The sequence below is a fragment of the Myotis daubentonii genome, chromosome X (genome assembly GCF_963259705.1).
Source record: "Myotis daubentonii chromosome X, mMyoDau2.1, whole genome shotgun sequence".
NCBI classification, from domain to species: Eukaryota; Metazoa; Chordata; class Mammalia; order Chiroptera; family Vespertilionidae; genus Myotis; species Myotis daubentonii.
Window position 1 is genome coordinate 102,893,637 of NC_081861.1, and position 14,671 is coordinate 102,908,307.

At 41.0% G+C, this 14,671-nt stretch overlaps 1 pseudogene; it reads right to left on the bottom strand.

Moving 5' to 3' along the window:
* Positions 1-11,658: 11,658 nt before the first annotated feature.
* Positions 11,659-13,778, bottom strand: LOC132223575 (ADP-ribosylation factor-binding protein GGA3-like; annotated as a pseudogene).
* Positions 13,779-14,671: the final 893 nt, after the last annotated feature.

A 14,671-nucleotide genomic window follows, 5' to 3' on the forward strand; every position in this document is an offset into this window, starting at 1 on the left:
TGTGTGAATTGCTTTGGAGGCTTGCCTTTTCTGCACACACTGAACTCAAACAAACACACCCACTCCCAGAACACGTTCCAACTCTCCTCTGTAACATAGCTATTTTGAGTGTGGAAGAGTTTTTTTTGACAGTACCTCACAGTTTAAAGCTGCAAGGAAAGTAGGATGCTGGGTCAATGTGAGACAACCTCATGTACTCAATCCTCAGCTGCATTAATAAATATTTGGCTAGGAAATTTGGAGTAATACCGCTGCCTTATGAAAAGTTGCAAACATTTCTGAATGACCACTGTGGTTTGGGACTTTAATTTTTTATGTCTGTCTCATATAACCTCCCCTCACTCTATCCACACTGGGCTGTTTGTTTAATTCTTACTCAGAGAGAAGCCTGAAGCCCCTCAGCCTCTTTCCCTGCCACCTATTTAGTCCCTAGGGTCCCTCCTTGCAATTTTTTCTTGGAAACTTTGCTATGGACAGATCCAGGCAAAATATAATAGGGTAAGACTGTGGACAAGGCCAACTTTGTTGAAGGATACTTGTAGTTGATTGCTGGATCCCTGGCTCCTTTTAAATTGTCTTGGCCCAGGGTTCTCATCTTTCCTATAGCCTCTCAGGTGCTCTAGGCCATATTCGGGTACCCACTAAGGACAGGTCACTTGAGAAATGACCATGTTCAAGATCTCACCTTCTCATGACAAATCACAGTTAAACCCTAGGCATGGACCATGTAGCCATTTTGGGTAAGGCTCTGAGGCAACTATTATAATCCTAGTAAGGGGTGGGATTGAGGATTTTCTTTGGCCACTTTAAACCACAGATCAATTCAGCCATGATCCCAGGTCTCCTTTTAAAGTGGTCAAGTCCACATTAGTCAGTATAATAGGATAAACCCTGGTGATGGAATATGCCCAAACCACAGCAAATTGACAAATGGACTAGCTGAAGCTGAATGAAGAGGCTTTGAAAAAGAAATGAAAATATTTTGCAAATCAAGTTATATTCTCTTCTTCCCTTTTAATGTTTTATTCTTTAGAAAAATACCACAAGTAAAAATGCATCATCAGAGAATAATGTGTTCTGTTTATGTGAATTCTTCAGATAACTAAAGCCTTCCCTTTAAGAATACAGAACACAGTTTGATATTTACCTTACCAATTTTTTAAAAAATAAGAGAAATATTTATAGTGAGTATTACATTTCTTTCTCCATTCTTAACTAGGCGATTTTGAACATAATTTAATGGTTTGGGGTTATACTTATACACACCAGTTCCTTTACTGTGTTGTAATACTGGGTTGCCTTCTGAAAGCTACTGAGAGGTATCAAGTGGGCCTGTCTCCAAATTCAATACCTCCAAATTACTATGCTTTCCAACTTCTTGCAATTTATTTTTTTGTGTGTTTTATTTATTCTTTTGTTATCAGGTTATCTCACTGTTACTTATGCCTATCTGTAGTAAGTATAGACGAATTTGGCAAATTACTTAGTCCTAAAACTTAAGTCTAAAACTCATTTTATGAAATTGTAAAATGGAGCTACTAATTGTACTTTACAGAGTTGTTGCAAAGATTTAGTGAAATAATGCATGGAAAAGATTTAGTACAGTTTCTAGCAGCTAATAGTGCTGAGTAAATGTTAATAATAATAATAAGCTGTAGCCATAGTAAGTTAACTTTATTTTCCATTTACCTGTGAATTGGGAAACTGGATAGGTGAACTTGCTAGAATTGTGTAGGGGCTGAGCAGAGGCTTTCATATTAAGACATCTACAAGGCATAGATTTTACCTCATTGACTTTTCACCACTCAGGGCTTCCTGCCGCCCCCCGCCCCGCCGCTTCCTCTCTGTGTTATGGATGATTTAATTTACCAAATAATACAGAACTGGAGGCACTTAAGCAGGAAGATAGAATAATTAACAAAGGGATTGTGGAGCAGCCAAGGTAGATCGTTAAAAAGTCCAGGACTAAAGCACTGAACAGTGCCTCGCCCACAGATATATTTATCAGATGGGTAAACCCCCTGCAAAAGAGCAAAGATCAAATTCAATGTTTATAAGTACAAGTTAAAAAATGCCCAAACATAGAGGATTAGTCTCTTCTGAGTGGAAATAAAGAGCTACACCGACTTTTTGTCAAAATGCCTAATGTTGTTTTGATATCCTGAATTAGTCAAGTAAGAATAGGAAAGTAATCACATCTAATTTGTCATCATGTTTCCCCTATACTTTAATCCTTCTTACACTCACAACACAATGAAATTTATGGATCCTTTAGAATGGATATAAAAAAACATTCAAGTAAATGACGTTTTGTTAACTGGGCAAGTACATTTTTAGGGGAAAAGAGAAGACAAATATCTTCAATTAACAGATATAAAAAGACTGAACAATTATGCTCAGTTGTGTTAATAAGTTACACATGTTGATTGTTAGCTTATGGGAAAGGGAAATGAAAGGTTAAATAAGATTAAATTCTACATTGTACACTCCAGAAAGAATAATGATTTTATTTTTTCAGCAAATGTACAATGTGAAGCATTTTGTTCTCTGCCTGGGTCTTCCTCCCCAGAGCTGGCTGGGCTGCATCTTCAAGCTCCTGCTCTTCCCTCTTCCCAACCAGGAAAAAAGCCAACAGTACAAGTTAGTCTCACAGGTCCCTGGCACAATGCCCAACTACCCTTAGGGTTAGTCCCATCCTAGTGTGTGTTCTGCTCAACATGTTATTCTTATGATTATGTTAGACTTGCAGCACTTTCTCTTTTTTTTAAGATTTGAAATTCTTTATTTTTTTTTAAAGGAGCAATATGTTAAGTAGAAACAATGGTGATGGGACTCTCTCTCAGGAGCACAACCTCGCCCTTCCATCCCCCCCACCCCCCCAGGGGCATTAACTTTGCCCTTCTCTCTCCTAAGCTCCAAGGGCCCTTATTTTTTTTCTTCTTTATTGATTAAGGTATTACATACATGTCCTTATCCCCCATTGCCCCCAGCCTTCCCACTCGTGCCCTCACCCCCCTGTTGTCTGTGTCCATTGGTTATGCTTATATGCATTCATCCAAGTCCTGTGGTTGATCTATCCCCCTTCCCCCAACCCTCCCCTGCCTTCTCTCTCAGGTTTGTGGTCTGGTCGATGCTTCTCTGTCTCTGGATCTGTTTTTGTTCATCAGTTTATGTTGTTCATTATATTCCACAAATGAGTGAGAACATGTGATATTTATCTTTCTCTGACTGACTTATTTTGCTTAGCATAATGCTCTCCAGGTCTATCCATGCCATTCCTTCCTCTTTACAGCAGTGTAGTATTCCACTGTGTAGATTCACCATCTTTTTATTGTTTTTTTCTTTTTTTTAAATTTTGTTTTATTGCTTAAAGTATTACAAAGAGTATTACATATGTCTCCTTATTTTTCTCCCCTTGACCTTCCCCTGGCCTTCCACACCCCCCAGTGTCTTGTGTCCATTGGTTATGCTTATATGCATGCATACAAGTCCTTCGGTTGATCTCTTACCCCCACCTCAACCCTCCCCAGCCTTCCCGCTGAAGTTTGACAGTCTGTTGGATGTTGCTCTGCCTCTGTATCTATTTTTGTTCATCAGTTTATAGTGGTCTTAATTATCCATAAATGAGTGAGATCATGTGGTATTTTTCTTTCATTGACTGGCTTATTTCACTTAGCATAATGCTCTCCAGTTCCATCCATGCTGTTGCAAATGGTAGGAATTCCTTCTTTTTTACAGCAGCATAGTATTCCATCGTGTATATGTATCACAGTTTTCTAATCCAATCATTGGCTGATGGGCACTTAGGCTGTTTCCTAATCTCAGCTATTGTAAATTGTGCTGCTATAAACATAGGGCTGCATATACCCTTTCTGATTGGTGTTTCTGTCTTCTTGGGGTATATTCCTAGAAGTAGGATCACTGGGTCAAACGGGAGTTCCATTTTTAGTTTTTTTGAGGAAACTCCATACTGTCTTCCATAATGGCTGCACCAGTCTGCATTCCCACCAGCAGTGCATGAGGGTTCCTTTTTCTCCATATCCTCACCAGCACTTGTCCTTTGTTCATTTGTTGATGATAGCCATTCTGACAGGTGTGAGATGTACCTCATTGTTGTTTTGATTTGCATGTCTCAGATGATTAGTGACTTTGAGCATGTTTTCAAATGTCTCTTGGCTTTCTGTATGTCCTCTTTAGAAAAGTATCTATTTAGGTCCCTATCCCATTTTTAAAAATTGGATTGTTGCTCTTCCTTTTGTTAAGATGTATGAGTTCCCTGTAAATGTTGGAGATTAAACCCTTATCTGAAATAGCATTGGCAAATATGTTCTCCCATGCAGTGGGCTTTCTTGTTGCTTTGTTGATGGTTTCTTTTGCTGTGCAGAAGCTTTTTATTTTGATGTAGTCCCATTTGTTTATTTTCTCTTTAGTTTCCATTGCTCTAGGAGCTGTATTGGTGAAGATATTGCTTCAGCAAATGTCTGACATTTTGCTGCCTATGGATTCCTCCAATATTTTTATGGTTTTCCGTCTTGTGTTTAAATCCTTTATCCATTTTGAGCTTATTTTTGTTTATGGTCTAAATTGGTGGTCTAGTTAGTTTCATTTTTTTGCATGTATCTGTCCAATTTTCCCAACACCATTTATTGAAGAGACTGTATTGACTCCGTTGTATGCTCTTGCCTCCTTTGTCATTTTAATTGAGCATAGTGATTTGGGTCAACTTTTGGGTTCTCTATCCTATTCCATTGATCTATATGCCCGTTCTTGTGCCAGTACCAGGCAGTTTTGAGAACAGTGGCTTTGTAATATAGCTTGATATCTGGTATTGAGATCCCTCCTACTTTGTTCTTTACTCTCAGGATTGCTAAAGGGCCCTTATTTTGCTTCTGTAACTTGTTTCCTGAACCTATGCAGCCCAACTGGCTCACTTCTACTACCTCTATAACTTTCTAAATAAATTTTCTCTTATAATTTGAGTTCCTGGCTCTGAAATATTTTTTTTTTATTGAACTCAAGAAATGAGGTGTAATTGTCTGTGCCCTGACTGGAGATCAAACCCCAAACCTTGGCATATTAGGATGATGCTCTGACCAACTGAGCTATGGGCCAGGGCCTTTTTGAAAAATTTTAAGGATAATTCGGATGGTTGTGTTGCAGCCCTTTCTTAAGTTTAACCCATAATGTGCTTAGCACAGATAGAAACTTTTCATTGTCATCAAAACCATATAGTAATGGGACAGCATGATTCAAATTACTTTAGAAGCTGAAAAACTTTCCAAGAATTTCCCTTACTCATATAATAGATCCAGAGCACCAGGTAATGGAATAGAAACAGTGTCTACACCAGTACAACTGTGAAGGAGTCAAAATTTGTCACCCTTTTATCTCCCTTTACAACATTTACCATCTTCTTATTTTGTTTTATTTTATTGAATTTACTAAGTGATACTGGTTAACAAAACCATACAGTTTTCAACTGTACAATTCAACAAAACATCTTATTTTATTTCTTGGCATTCGCATACTAAGGTGACCTTTCCCCTTGATTAGCTGTCACTTTGGGAAAAGTTATTCCTATTGAAATACTACCTCACAGAGTTCTAAACTCTGGGGTGAGGCCACAACATTAGTAACAAAGAAACAGAATTTCTGGAGGATGAGGCCCAGATCAGGATTTTAAAAAGATTCCCAGGTGATTCTAATATGCAGCCAAGGTTGAGAACCACTGTTTTATAGGGATCTGGGCTTCTCGTCTACTTCGTGGACCCCTACTCCCTGGGATTTTCCCCTGTTGGTTCACCCAGAAAGCAGACTAAGTCCAAGCTGATGGCATCAGCATGGCAGAAGAGAGAGGGGGAAAGGGAAAGGGAGAAGAACAGGAAGAAAGAGGGGGAAAGTAGATTGTAGGGAGGGAAGGGAAGAAGGGGGAGAAGGGAAGATGGCATTAGAAAATTTAGAAAGAAGCTTTAAAAACTCAGATTATGTCCATTTTGGTCAGTGAAAGATACAATTTAAATTTATGGGTTAGCATTTTTAAAATGACAGAATAGGAGACTATCTTTTAATGCTTAAGCTCACCTCTAAAGGTCTTAATCAGGCATTGGGGGTGGTATTGTCTTTATAGGATTGTAGATTGCTAAAGGGGGTTGTAGACCTTCAGTGGGACTCGAGAGGAAGGTTGGAGTATACCAATGGGAGATGCAACAATAAATGGGGTGTTGATGAGAGAGCATACCCAGCCCTGCCAACTTCACATTATTGTTGGGTGGTTCAAATAAGGTAATAGTTGTGAAAGTGCTTCGGGGAAAATGTGCTAATGAAAAGAGCACGGACTTTGAAGTAAGGCAGGCCTAGTTTCTATTCCTAGCTCTGCTCTTTTTAATTCCTAGCCCCATAGTAAACAAATGGGACTACATCAAAATAAAAATCTTTTGCACATCAAAAGAAAACATCAACAAAATGAAAATGGAGCTCACTACATGGAAGAACATATTTGCCAATGACACAACTGATAAGGGGTCAATTTTCAAAATATATAAAGAACTCATACAACTTTAGTTGTGTGATCTTGGTCAAGTTACTTCAATTCTCTGAGACTCACTTTCCCTCATATAGGAAACAGAGTATAGAGGATAATAATAGGTCATTGCTCAATTGCTGTGCATATTAGAAATAATGTTAATACCTAACAATAGGCATTTGCTAAGTTGTAGCTGATGATAAAAATCATAATGATGGTAAAAATTATTGCTACTGATTTTCATATGTTAACTTATCTATTGCATCCAAACAAAATTTACTTCAACCTTTTGTATATAAATCCACCATAAACAATACAACTGCTCTATAAATATGAGCACTGAAGCGGTTAAAGGCACTGTGCTAAGGTTTTTGTTGTTGTTGTTGGTGGTGGTGGTGGTGGCGGTGGTGATGGTGGTGGTGGTGGTGGTGGTGGTGGTGGTGGTGTGTGTGTGTGTGTGTTTGGGATATGTTTGCTAGGTGAGGAATACAAAGATGAATCCATTCTGAGCTTTCTTTTAAAAGAATTTTTTAAATATATATTTCTCTATTGACTTTCGAGAGGAAGGAAGAGGGAGAGAGAGATAGAAATGTCAATGATGAGAGAGAATCATTGCTCAGCTGCCTCCTGCATGCCCCCTACTGGGGATCGAGCCCGCAACCCAAGCATGTGCCCTTGGCTGGAATCGAACCTGGGACCCTTGAGTCTGCAGGCCGACACTCTATCCACTGAGCAAAACTGGCAAGGACTATTATGAGCTTTTTATCAAAGAGTTTACTGGCCCATAATGCAGGCAAAACACGTACGTTTTTCATCATGCAGAAACCTCCTAGTGGCAAATGTCATATAAGAAATCAAAGGCAGCAAAATCTCAGACATCTCTCATGGCAAATATGTTTGCCAATACATCTCCTAGGGCAAGGGAAACTAATAAGAAAATAAACAAATGGGACTACATCAAAATAAGAATCTTCTGCACAGCAAAAGAAAACATTAACAATTTGAAAAAGGAGCTCACCACATGGGAGAACGTATTTGCCAATGATACATCTAATAAGGGGTTAATTTCCAAAATATATAAGGAACTTATACAACTTAACAAAAGGAAGACAAACAATCCAATTAAAACATGGGCAAAGGACCTAAATAGACACTTCTCCAAAGTGGGTATACAGAAGGCCAAGAGACATATGAAAAAATAGTCACTAATCATCAGAGATGCAAATTAAAACAACAATGAGGTATCACCTCACACCTGTCAGAATGGCTACCATCAACAAATTAACCAATGACAAGGGCTGGAAAGGATATGCAGAAAAGGGAATCCTAGTACACTGGTGGGAATGCAGTCCTGGTAGCCACTATGAAAACAGTATTGAGTGCCTTCAAAAACTTAAAAATGGAACTCCCATTTGACCCAGTGATCCCACTTCTAGGAATTTATCCTAAGAAGCCTGAGACATCAATCGGAAAGAATATATGCACCCCTGTGTTCATAGCAGCACAATTTATAATAGCTAAGATCTGGAAACAACTCAAGTGCCCATCAATAGATGAGCGAATAAAATGTTGTGGTACATTTATACCATGGACTACTATGCAGCTGTAACAAAGAAGGATCTCTTACCCTTTGAGACAGCATGGAGGGACCTGGAGAGTATTATGTTAAGTAAAATAAGCCAGTCAGAGAAAGGTAAGCGTCACGTGATCTCATTCATATGTGGAATGTAATAAACAAAATAAACTGATGAACAAAACAATCCAGAGACATAGATGTGTGGAACAGACTGAGGAATCTCAGAGAGAAGGTGGGGGTGGGGGTGGGGGTGAGATTATTGGGGAACTTATATGCATATATGCATATCTCATGGACACAGACAATAGTGTGGTGAAGGCCTGGGAGGGGTGGGTGCGGGAAGGAGAGAGTGAATGGGAAAAAAAGGGTACATCTGGCATACTTTCAGCAATAAAGTTAAAAAAGAGATACAGATTAAGTCTTATGATGGTGTTAGAAGAGAGAGAGCTTGTGAATGTGGTGGGGTGGGTGGAGAGGAGTGAGAGTGGAAATTGGGAAGATTTAGGTAAAAGAGGTGACTTTTAAGCTAGCTTTGGGGTTGGCTTTGACAGGAGAGTAATATTTAGTTATCCCACTAGGGGGGTGCAATTGGAATGGATTAAAGAAAAGGACATTCATAATGAAGGAAACAGCAAAAATAAAGGCACAGACCTTAGGTACTGCAGACTATTAATGGACAAGCAGCAATTCAGTTTTGATGAAGCTTAGGGTATGTGAAAGAAATGTTTAAGTTCACACACATATAATGTTATATATAGCTACTCAAAGAGAAAGTTGAAATTTAGCAGGGAGATAAAAGAAAAAGCAAATGTTTGTATATCAATAAATCTATCTATCTCTATATATCTAGATATATAGACAAGAAATATGTGATCCTGGCAATTTCTATCTGCCCTATATATTTTGTTAATTTACCAAATTACTGGCATCTATTAGGCTCCCCTCACAAGAATGCTTGATAGACCTTAAATATGCTCTATCAGCTGATTTTATCTCTAAACATTTTCAAGAACCTTCTTATGTGTGTTTTCTTAACACTCTGTAATGCTGCCTGTGATTTATTCCATGTTCAGAACGGTTAAATACGCCCCCTCCTCCATGCCAAGTATTAAACAAGCTGGACTGTCTCATGTTATCCCAGCATGGACCTCTTGGTTTAGCTATTTCATCTCAGTTATTTCCACTTGGAGCATATTTACATGACCAAATTCCATTTTCTCATTTCCTTCTATTACATTTATGCCATGATTTTTTCTTGTCACTATTACAATTTTTTTAGTACAGCTGTATTATCTGAAATTTAGTAATTTGTGACTATCCCTGACAAAAAAAGGCCCCCTCTTATTCACTGATTATTTCTTGGCTGAAAGGCTAAAGCAGATAATATAGTTAGTGAGGAGTTGCATCAGCTTTGTAAGACATTTGCTTTTTTTCATCCATGCCAGCGGAGCAGGGTCCACCAGCATGTGCAAATGAGAAATATTACACTGATGAATATTTGTCAAGGGCAGAAAGGGAATTTCGGTTTTCTTAGTTTTTAAATAGAGCTTGGTGATTTCTTTTTCAGTTGCCTTTCAAGCAGGTCAGGTGGTACTTGTGGGGCACTTTTTGCTTTCAGCACTTGTGTAACCCAGACATGGTGCAATACAGTCGCTGTGTTACATCAGGGTGACTGTAGTACATACAGTACATAGCAAATAAAGACTTAAAAAAAATTCTATGAGAGACATTTCTTGCAAGTTGCACAAGAACTGTTTAATTATAAGTGACTCTGGATAGTGTAGATGGAGGATAATTTTAGTTTTCATTTTATACTTTTCTGTAGCATTTGCATTATTTTTAAAAATATAAGCCTACATTTCTTCTTAAAAACAGCTTTACTGAGTTATAATTCATACACTAAAACTACACTTGTTTTTTTTGTATAAGATTTGATGAATTTAGAAATATGCAAATACCTGTAATACCTTTATTACAATCAAGGTAATAGATATATCCAACACCTCCCAGAGTTTCCTTGTGTTGTGTTTGTGTGTGTGTGTGTGTGTGTGTGTGTGTGTGTTGAGAACACTTAACATGAGAGCATACATTTCTTTTATTAAATAAAAGAGTTTTGTCGTCTGGCCAAGCCTAATGTCCAAGTTTCTCAATTTGGCATTTAAAACCCTCTAGGATGTCATTCTGTTACTTCTCCAGCAGTACTTTCCTTTTCTTTTACCTATGTCCTAATAGCTGTGTGAGTCTCTACATAGAGTCTGGCACAAGCTAGCTGGGGCTGAGCATTGTTGAAACAATAGGATCTGGTGACTCAATTCAAGCATGGCCCCCAATCTCACCACCTCCAGACCCAACATCTTGCTGATAGTATCCCTCGGCAGCTGAAGGAAGTCAGAGTTTCTGGGCAGCAGGTAAGCCTAGTGCAATGTATCTGACCCTGAGGCCTTTTGTTCCTGACTGTATGCCATACCACAGGCCATCTGGAAGTCAAGACAGAAAGATGCAGAGGGGGCAGCTGTCCTCTATTCAGAGAATCAAAGGGCAAGAAAGTAATCTATTTCATGCCAAGCAAGAGGTAGTGAGCAGGCTGGCCTGTTCCCATGTGGGAGGCACACTTTTCCCCAAAAGCTCCAAATACCTGCTTCTGGAGAAGGGGAAACATTGGTTCTCTTCGATTTTCTTTTCTATCTTTAGTTTGGGCTGCTTTGAGGGTAAGTTCTATTTCTAATTCCCTGCTGAAATGTCCATAGGACACAGCCTGCTACCACCTGGGACAAGCATATACTTATAATCTAGTGGCCATTCCATGCTGATGCTGCCATGGAAGGCAGCACACCAACTCCTTTCTCTGTGCCCAGGCCCATTTGGGATCACTGGATTTTGCCCACCTCCCTGGAGGTAAGAATAGGATCCTGCCAGCAGGGGAGCACAGAGCAGCATGGCGGGTGTGGGGGTGGGAGAGCTGAGGCCTCTGGGGGTGGTGAGGACCTGGTCCTTGAGGAGAGACCCCAAGTCTCTTTAGAGACCTCCTCCCTTGTGGCATCAGGGGATACCAGCATGAGGGGGGAAACAGGGGTCCTCAAACTTTTTAAACAGGGGGCCAGTTCACTGTCCCTCAGACCGCTGGAGGGCCGGACTATATTTTAAAAAATAAAACTATGAACAAATTCCTATGCACACAGCGGCGGCAAATAACACCCGGCGGGCTGGATAAATGTTTTCGGTGGGCTGCATGTGGCCCGCGGGCCGTAGTTTGAGGACCCCTGCAAAGCCTTGGGTCTGTGTACCCAGGGGAATAGTGCAGAGTTTGTGGCCACATCCCACCCAATAGTACATTTCAAGTCACACAGGTACATAAAAACAGGTCATTTTAAGGGACCAAAGGAGGAGAGCCCATCACAGCAGCAACTCAACTCCTGGCAGCAATGCCCAGGGGCCCTGCTCAATACCAAAGCTCTAAGCACTATGGTCAGGATATGGAGAATGACTGGACCTGGAGAGCCCACTTGTCTCAGGACAACCTCCTTGGGTTTCAAAGTGGAGATGACAGCATCCTCCAGGCTCATTGGTTCCCCTACTGCTCCACAGAACCGAACTGGTCCACCTCACCCACCTCCATGCTCAGCTGCTCCCTCAGGGTGAAGGTCAGCCTGAAACTTTGTCTTTACCTTCAGTGGATTAGCCAGCAGCATGACCTGGGTGATGGCTGTAGGTACTGGAAGGGGCTAAATGGAGGGAGTTTTGTCCCATAGGGTGGCAGCAACTTCACTGTCATTGATGTGTGACCTGCAGCACAATGCTGTTGATAGGCACGGGATCCATATTCAGCATGGACACAACCACCACCAGCACATCAGCCTTTCCTGACTGACATAACTTGGCAAAGTGAAAGAGGATGTGGAAGATGTTTTTATGATAGGCTGTAACAGAAAGGGCATTGCTAGGCTTGACAGATTCCAGGGAGACATGGACACTGCCCAAAGAAAGCTCAGGCCCCTTCATGGGGCTCCCTTGGGACAGGAAGACAGGTAAATGGAAGAGAGGACTGTGAGGACCCATGATAATGGCAGGAAAAGCCTAGCTGAGATGCTGGTAGGGATCAGATGAGAGGTGGTGGCCCTGGATAAGAAGCTGGAGGGCATGGGTTTCACCAGGCCTGAGGTCGCTTTGGCTTCTTCTACTAGCTAATCAAGGGCATCCAGCTGGTGTAGGGTGCTGTCACTGAAAGATGAGCCATGGTATCCAGGGGCTGTGGGCTCAGTCTTTGGGGCCAAAGCTGAGGTCAGTCCAGTGGGGAACAAAAAGCCTGCTTTTGGAGCAGAAATTCTGGCTGGGACCACAGGAACTGGGAAGGTGGGTGGCAGTAAAGCTTGGGAGTTGTCTGTAGGGGTTGCTAAGGGCTGGAGGATAGGTCTGTCTAAGGGGCTACAGACAGCAGTCCCAGGTTTAGAGCTGAAGAAGTCCAGGTTTGACTCTTCATTCTGGAATAGGGGCCACTGGCTGTTTCCAGCTGACTCTTTGGGAGGAGCCCTAGGGGCTGGGTCAGTGAGGCTCAAGCAGAGCAGCTCCTCATCCAGCAAACAGAGGGTTTGCTTTTGTTGTTAGGCCCTGAGGGGAGGGGGCTTGGCCTGGCTGGACTAGTGGCTGTACCCAGGTCCTGAGGTCTAGGGAAGTGGAGGGAGAAAGGAATGCCTGAGGAAGCCGGGCTGGGGGCTGGGACCATACTGGAGATGAGCTGTGTGTTGTAGCTAACTCCACAAGATCAATGAGTGTACCTTGGTTACTGGAATGGTAGTTTCCTTCACAGTCAGACATTTTGAGGTGGCCACCTCACCATTGATGACCTGCCCTTCAACGATTGTTTTATCTGAGTTTGTGACCTGCTTGTCACTGACTCCCAGGATGTCCCCCAAACTATTGTCCTCTATCTCCCTGGCTAGTTTGAGTACATCCGCCTCTTAGTCTCACACTGATCAAATAGCTCCTTCATGTGCTTTTTATCTGCCTCTGATGAATCCTCTTGACTGTAATGAAGTAGTATTTCACTGAACAGCCTCACATTGTTATTAACCTCCTATATAGTTTGCAAATGCTTGTTCATCTTCTGGATGTGCACCTCATCTTTCTTCACCATGGACTTGATGAGCTTATTAGCCTCTTGCAGGTCAGCTGGGTTTTTGTTTTTCAAAAACTTGGCTAAAAGCTTGGATTTATCCTTATCATCAAAAAGGGGGGGAGGGTTTGGAAATGATGGTGGAGAGGGGATCAGTGAATCAGACTGCACTATGCCCTGTATCTGAAACATGTGGTAGGCATCCTTGATCTTCATTTCTTCTGGCAGGGCCAATGTCCAGCTATAAAGTAGCTCGGTAACCTTGGTATTCACTTTCTCAGACACCCTGTCCCTCAGGTACTTTGAAGAGACAACTTTGATAAACACATTAAAAAACCTGGAACTTTCCCATTTCATTATGAAATCTCTTCCCACAGTTCTTCATACATGACTCCAGAACCATTGGTGCCTGAACTGCCTCGCATTCCTGCAGAGACTGGATTTTGTGGGCTAGCAGTAGGACAGCTATCAGTGGCTCTTCAAACCCTTTTGTTGGTCTGATCACAGAGGCCAATTATGTTTTCCCAGTCCTCCTGATGGTTGCAAGAATTGGTGGTTTTAGATCCAGAGATAGAGAAGCATCAATCAGATTGTTAAACCTCAGAAGGAAGGTAGGGGAAGGTGGGGGTAAGGGGGAGAGATCAACCAAAGGACTTGTATGCATGCATATAAGCCTAACCAATGGACACAGACAACAGGGGGGTGAGGGCATGAGTGGGGGGTTTGGGAGATAATGGGGGGATGAGGACACATATGTAATACCTTAGTCAATATAGAAATAAAAAAAAAAAGAATTGGTGGTTTTACTCAGCCAGACTCCAGGCCCTCTCCTTCCACTGCCATATTGCAGCCTCCTGGGCACCTTCTGTTTTTGAGCTAAAAGTAACTTCAACATATTATCATTAAATGTGGATTAGACATTAATAATCAATTTAAATGCTTTGTTTCATCAAGTTTAACAACTTATGAATGTCCTGAATAATTTGTCCTGGAGAAACTAACTTCTCAGAAATGACATTATATTAGTTTTACCACTCATTATTCTTCGGAATAACTCTACCAGAACCACCACCACCACCACCGCTGCCAACAACAGCAACAACCTAACAGTTCTATAGCACTTACTATTCACTAGGCACAATAATAGCTCTTTACTTATATTAAATTTATATGAATTCATCATTTCTACAACAACCTAGTACAGTGATGGCGAATCTTTTGAGCTCGGCGTGTCAGCATTTTGAAAAACCCTAACTTAACTCTGGTGCCGTGTCACATATAGAAATTTTTTGATATTTGCAACCATAGAAAAACAAAGACTTATATTTTTGATATTTACTTTATATATTTAAATGCCATTTAACAAAGAAAAATCAACCAAGACAATGAGTTCGCGTGTCATAGGTTCGCCATCACTAGTATCAAAGGCATTTCCCCTCCATTTCACAGATTTGAAAATTGA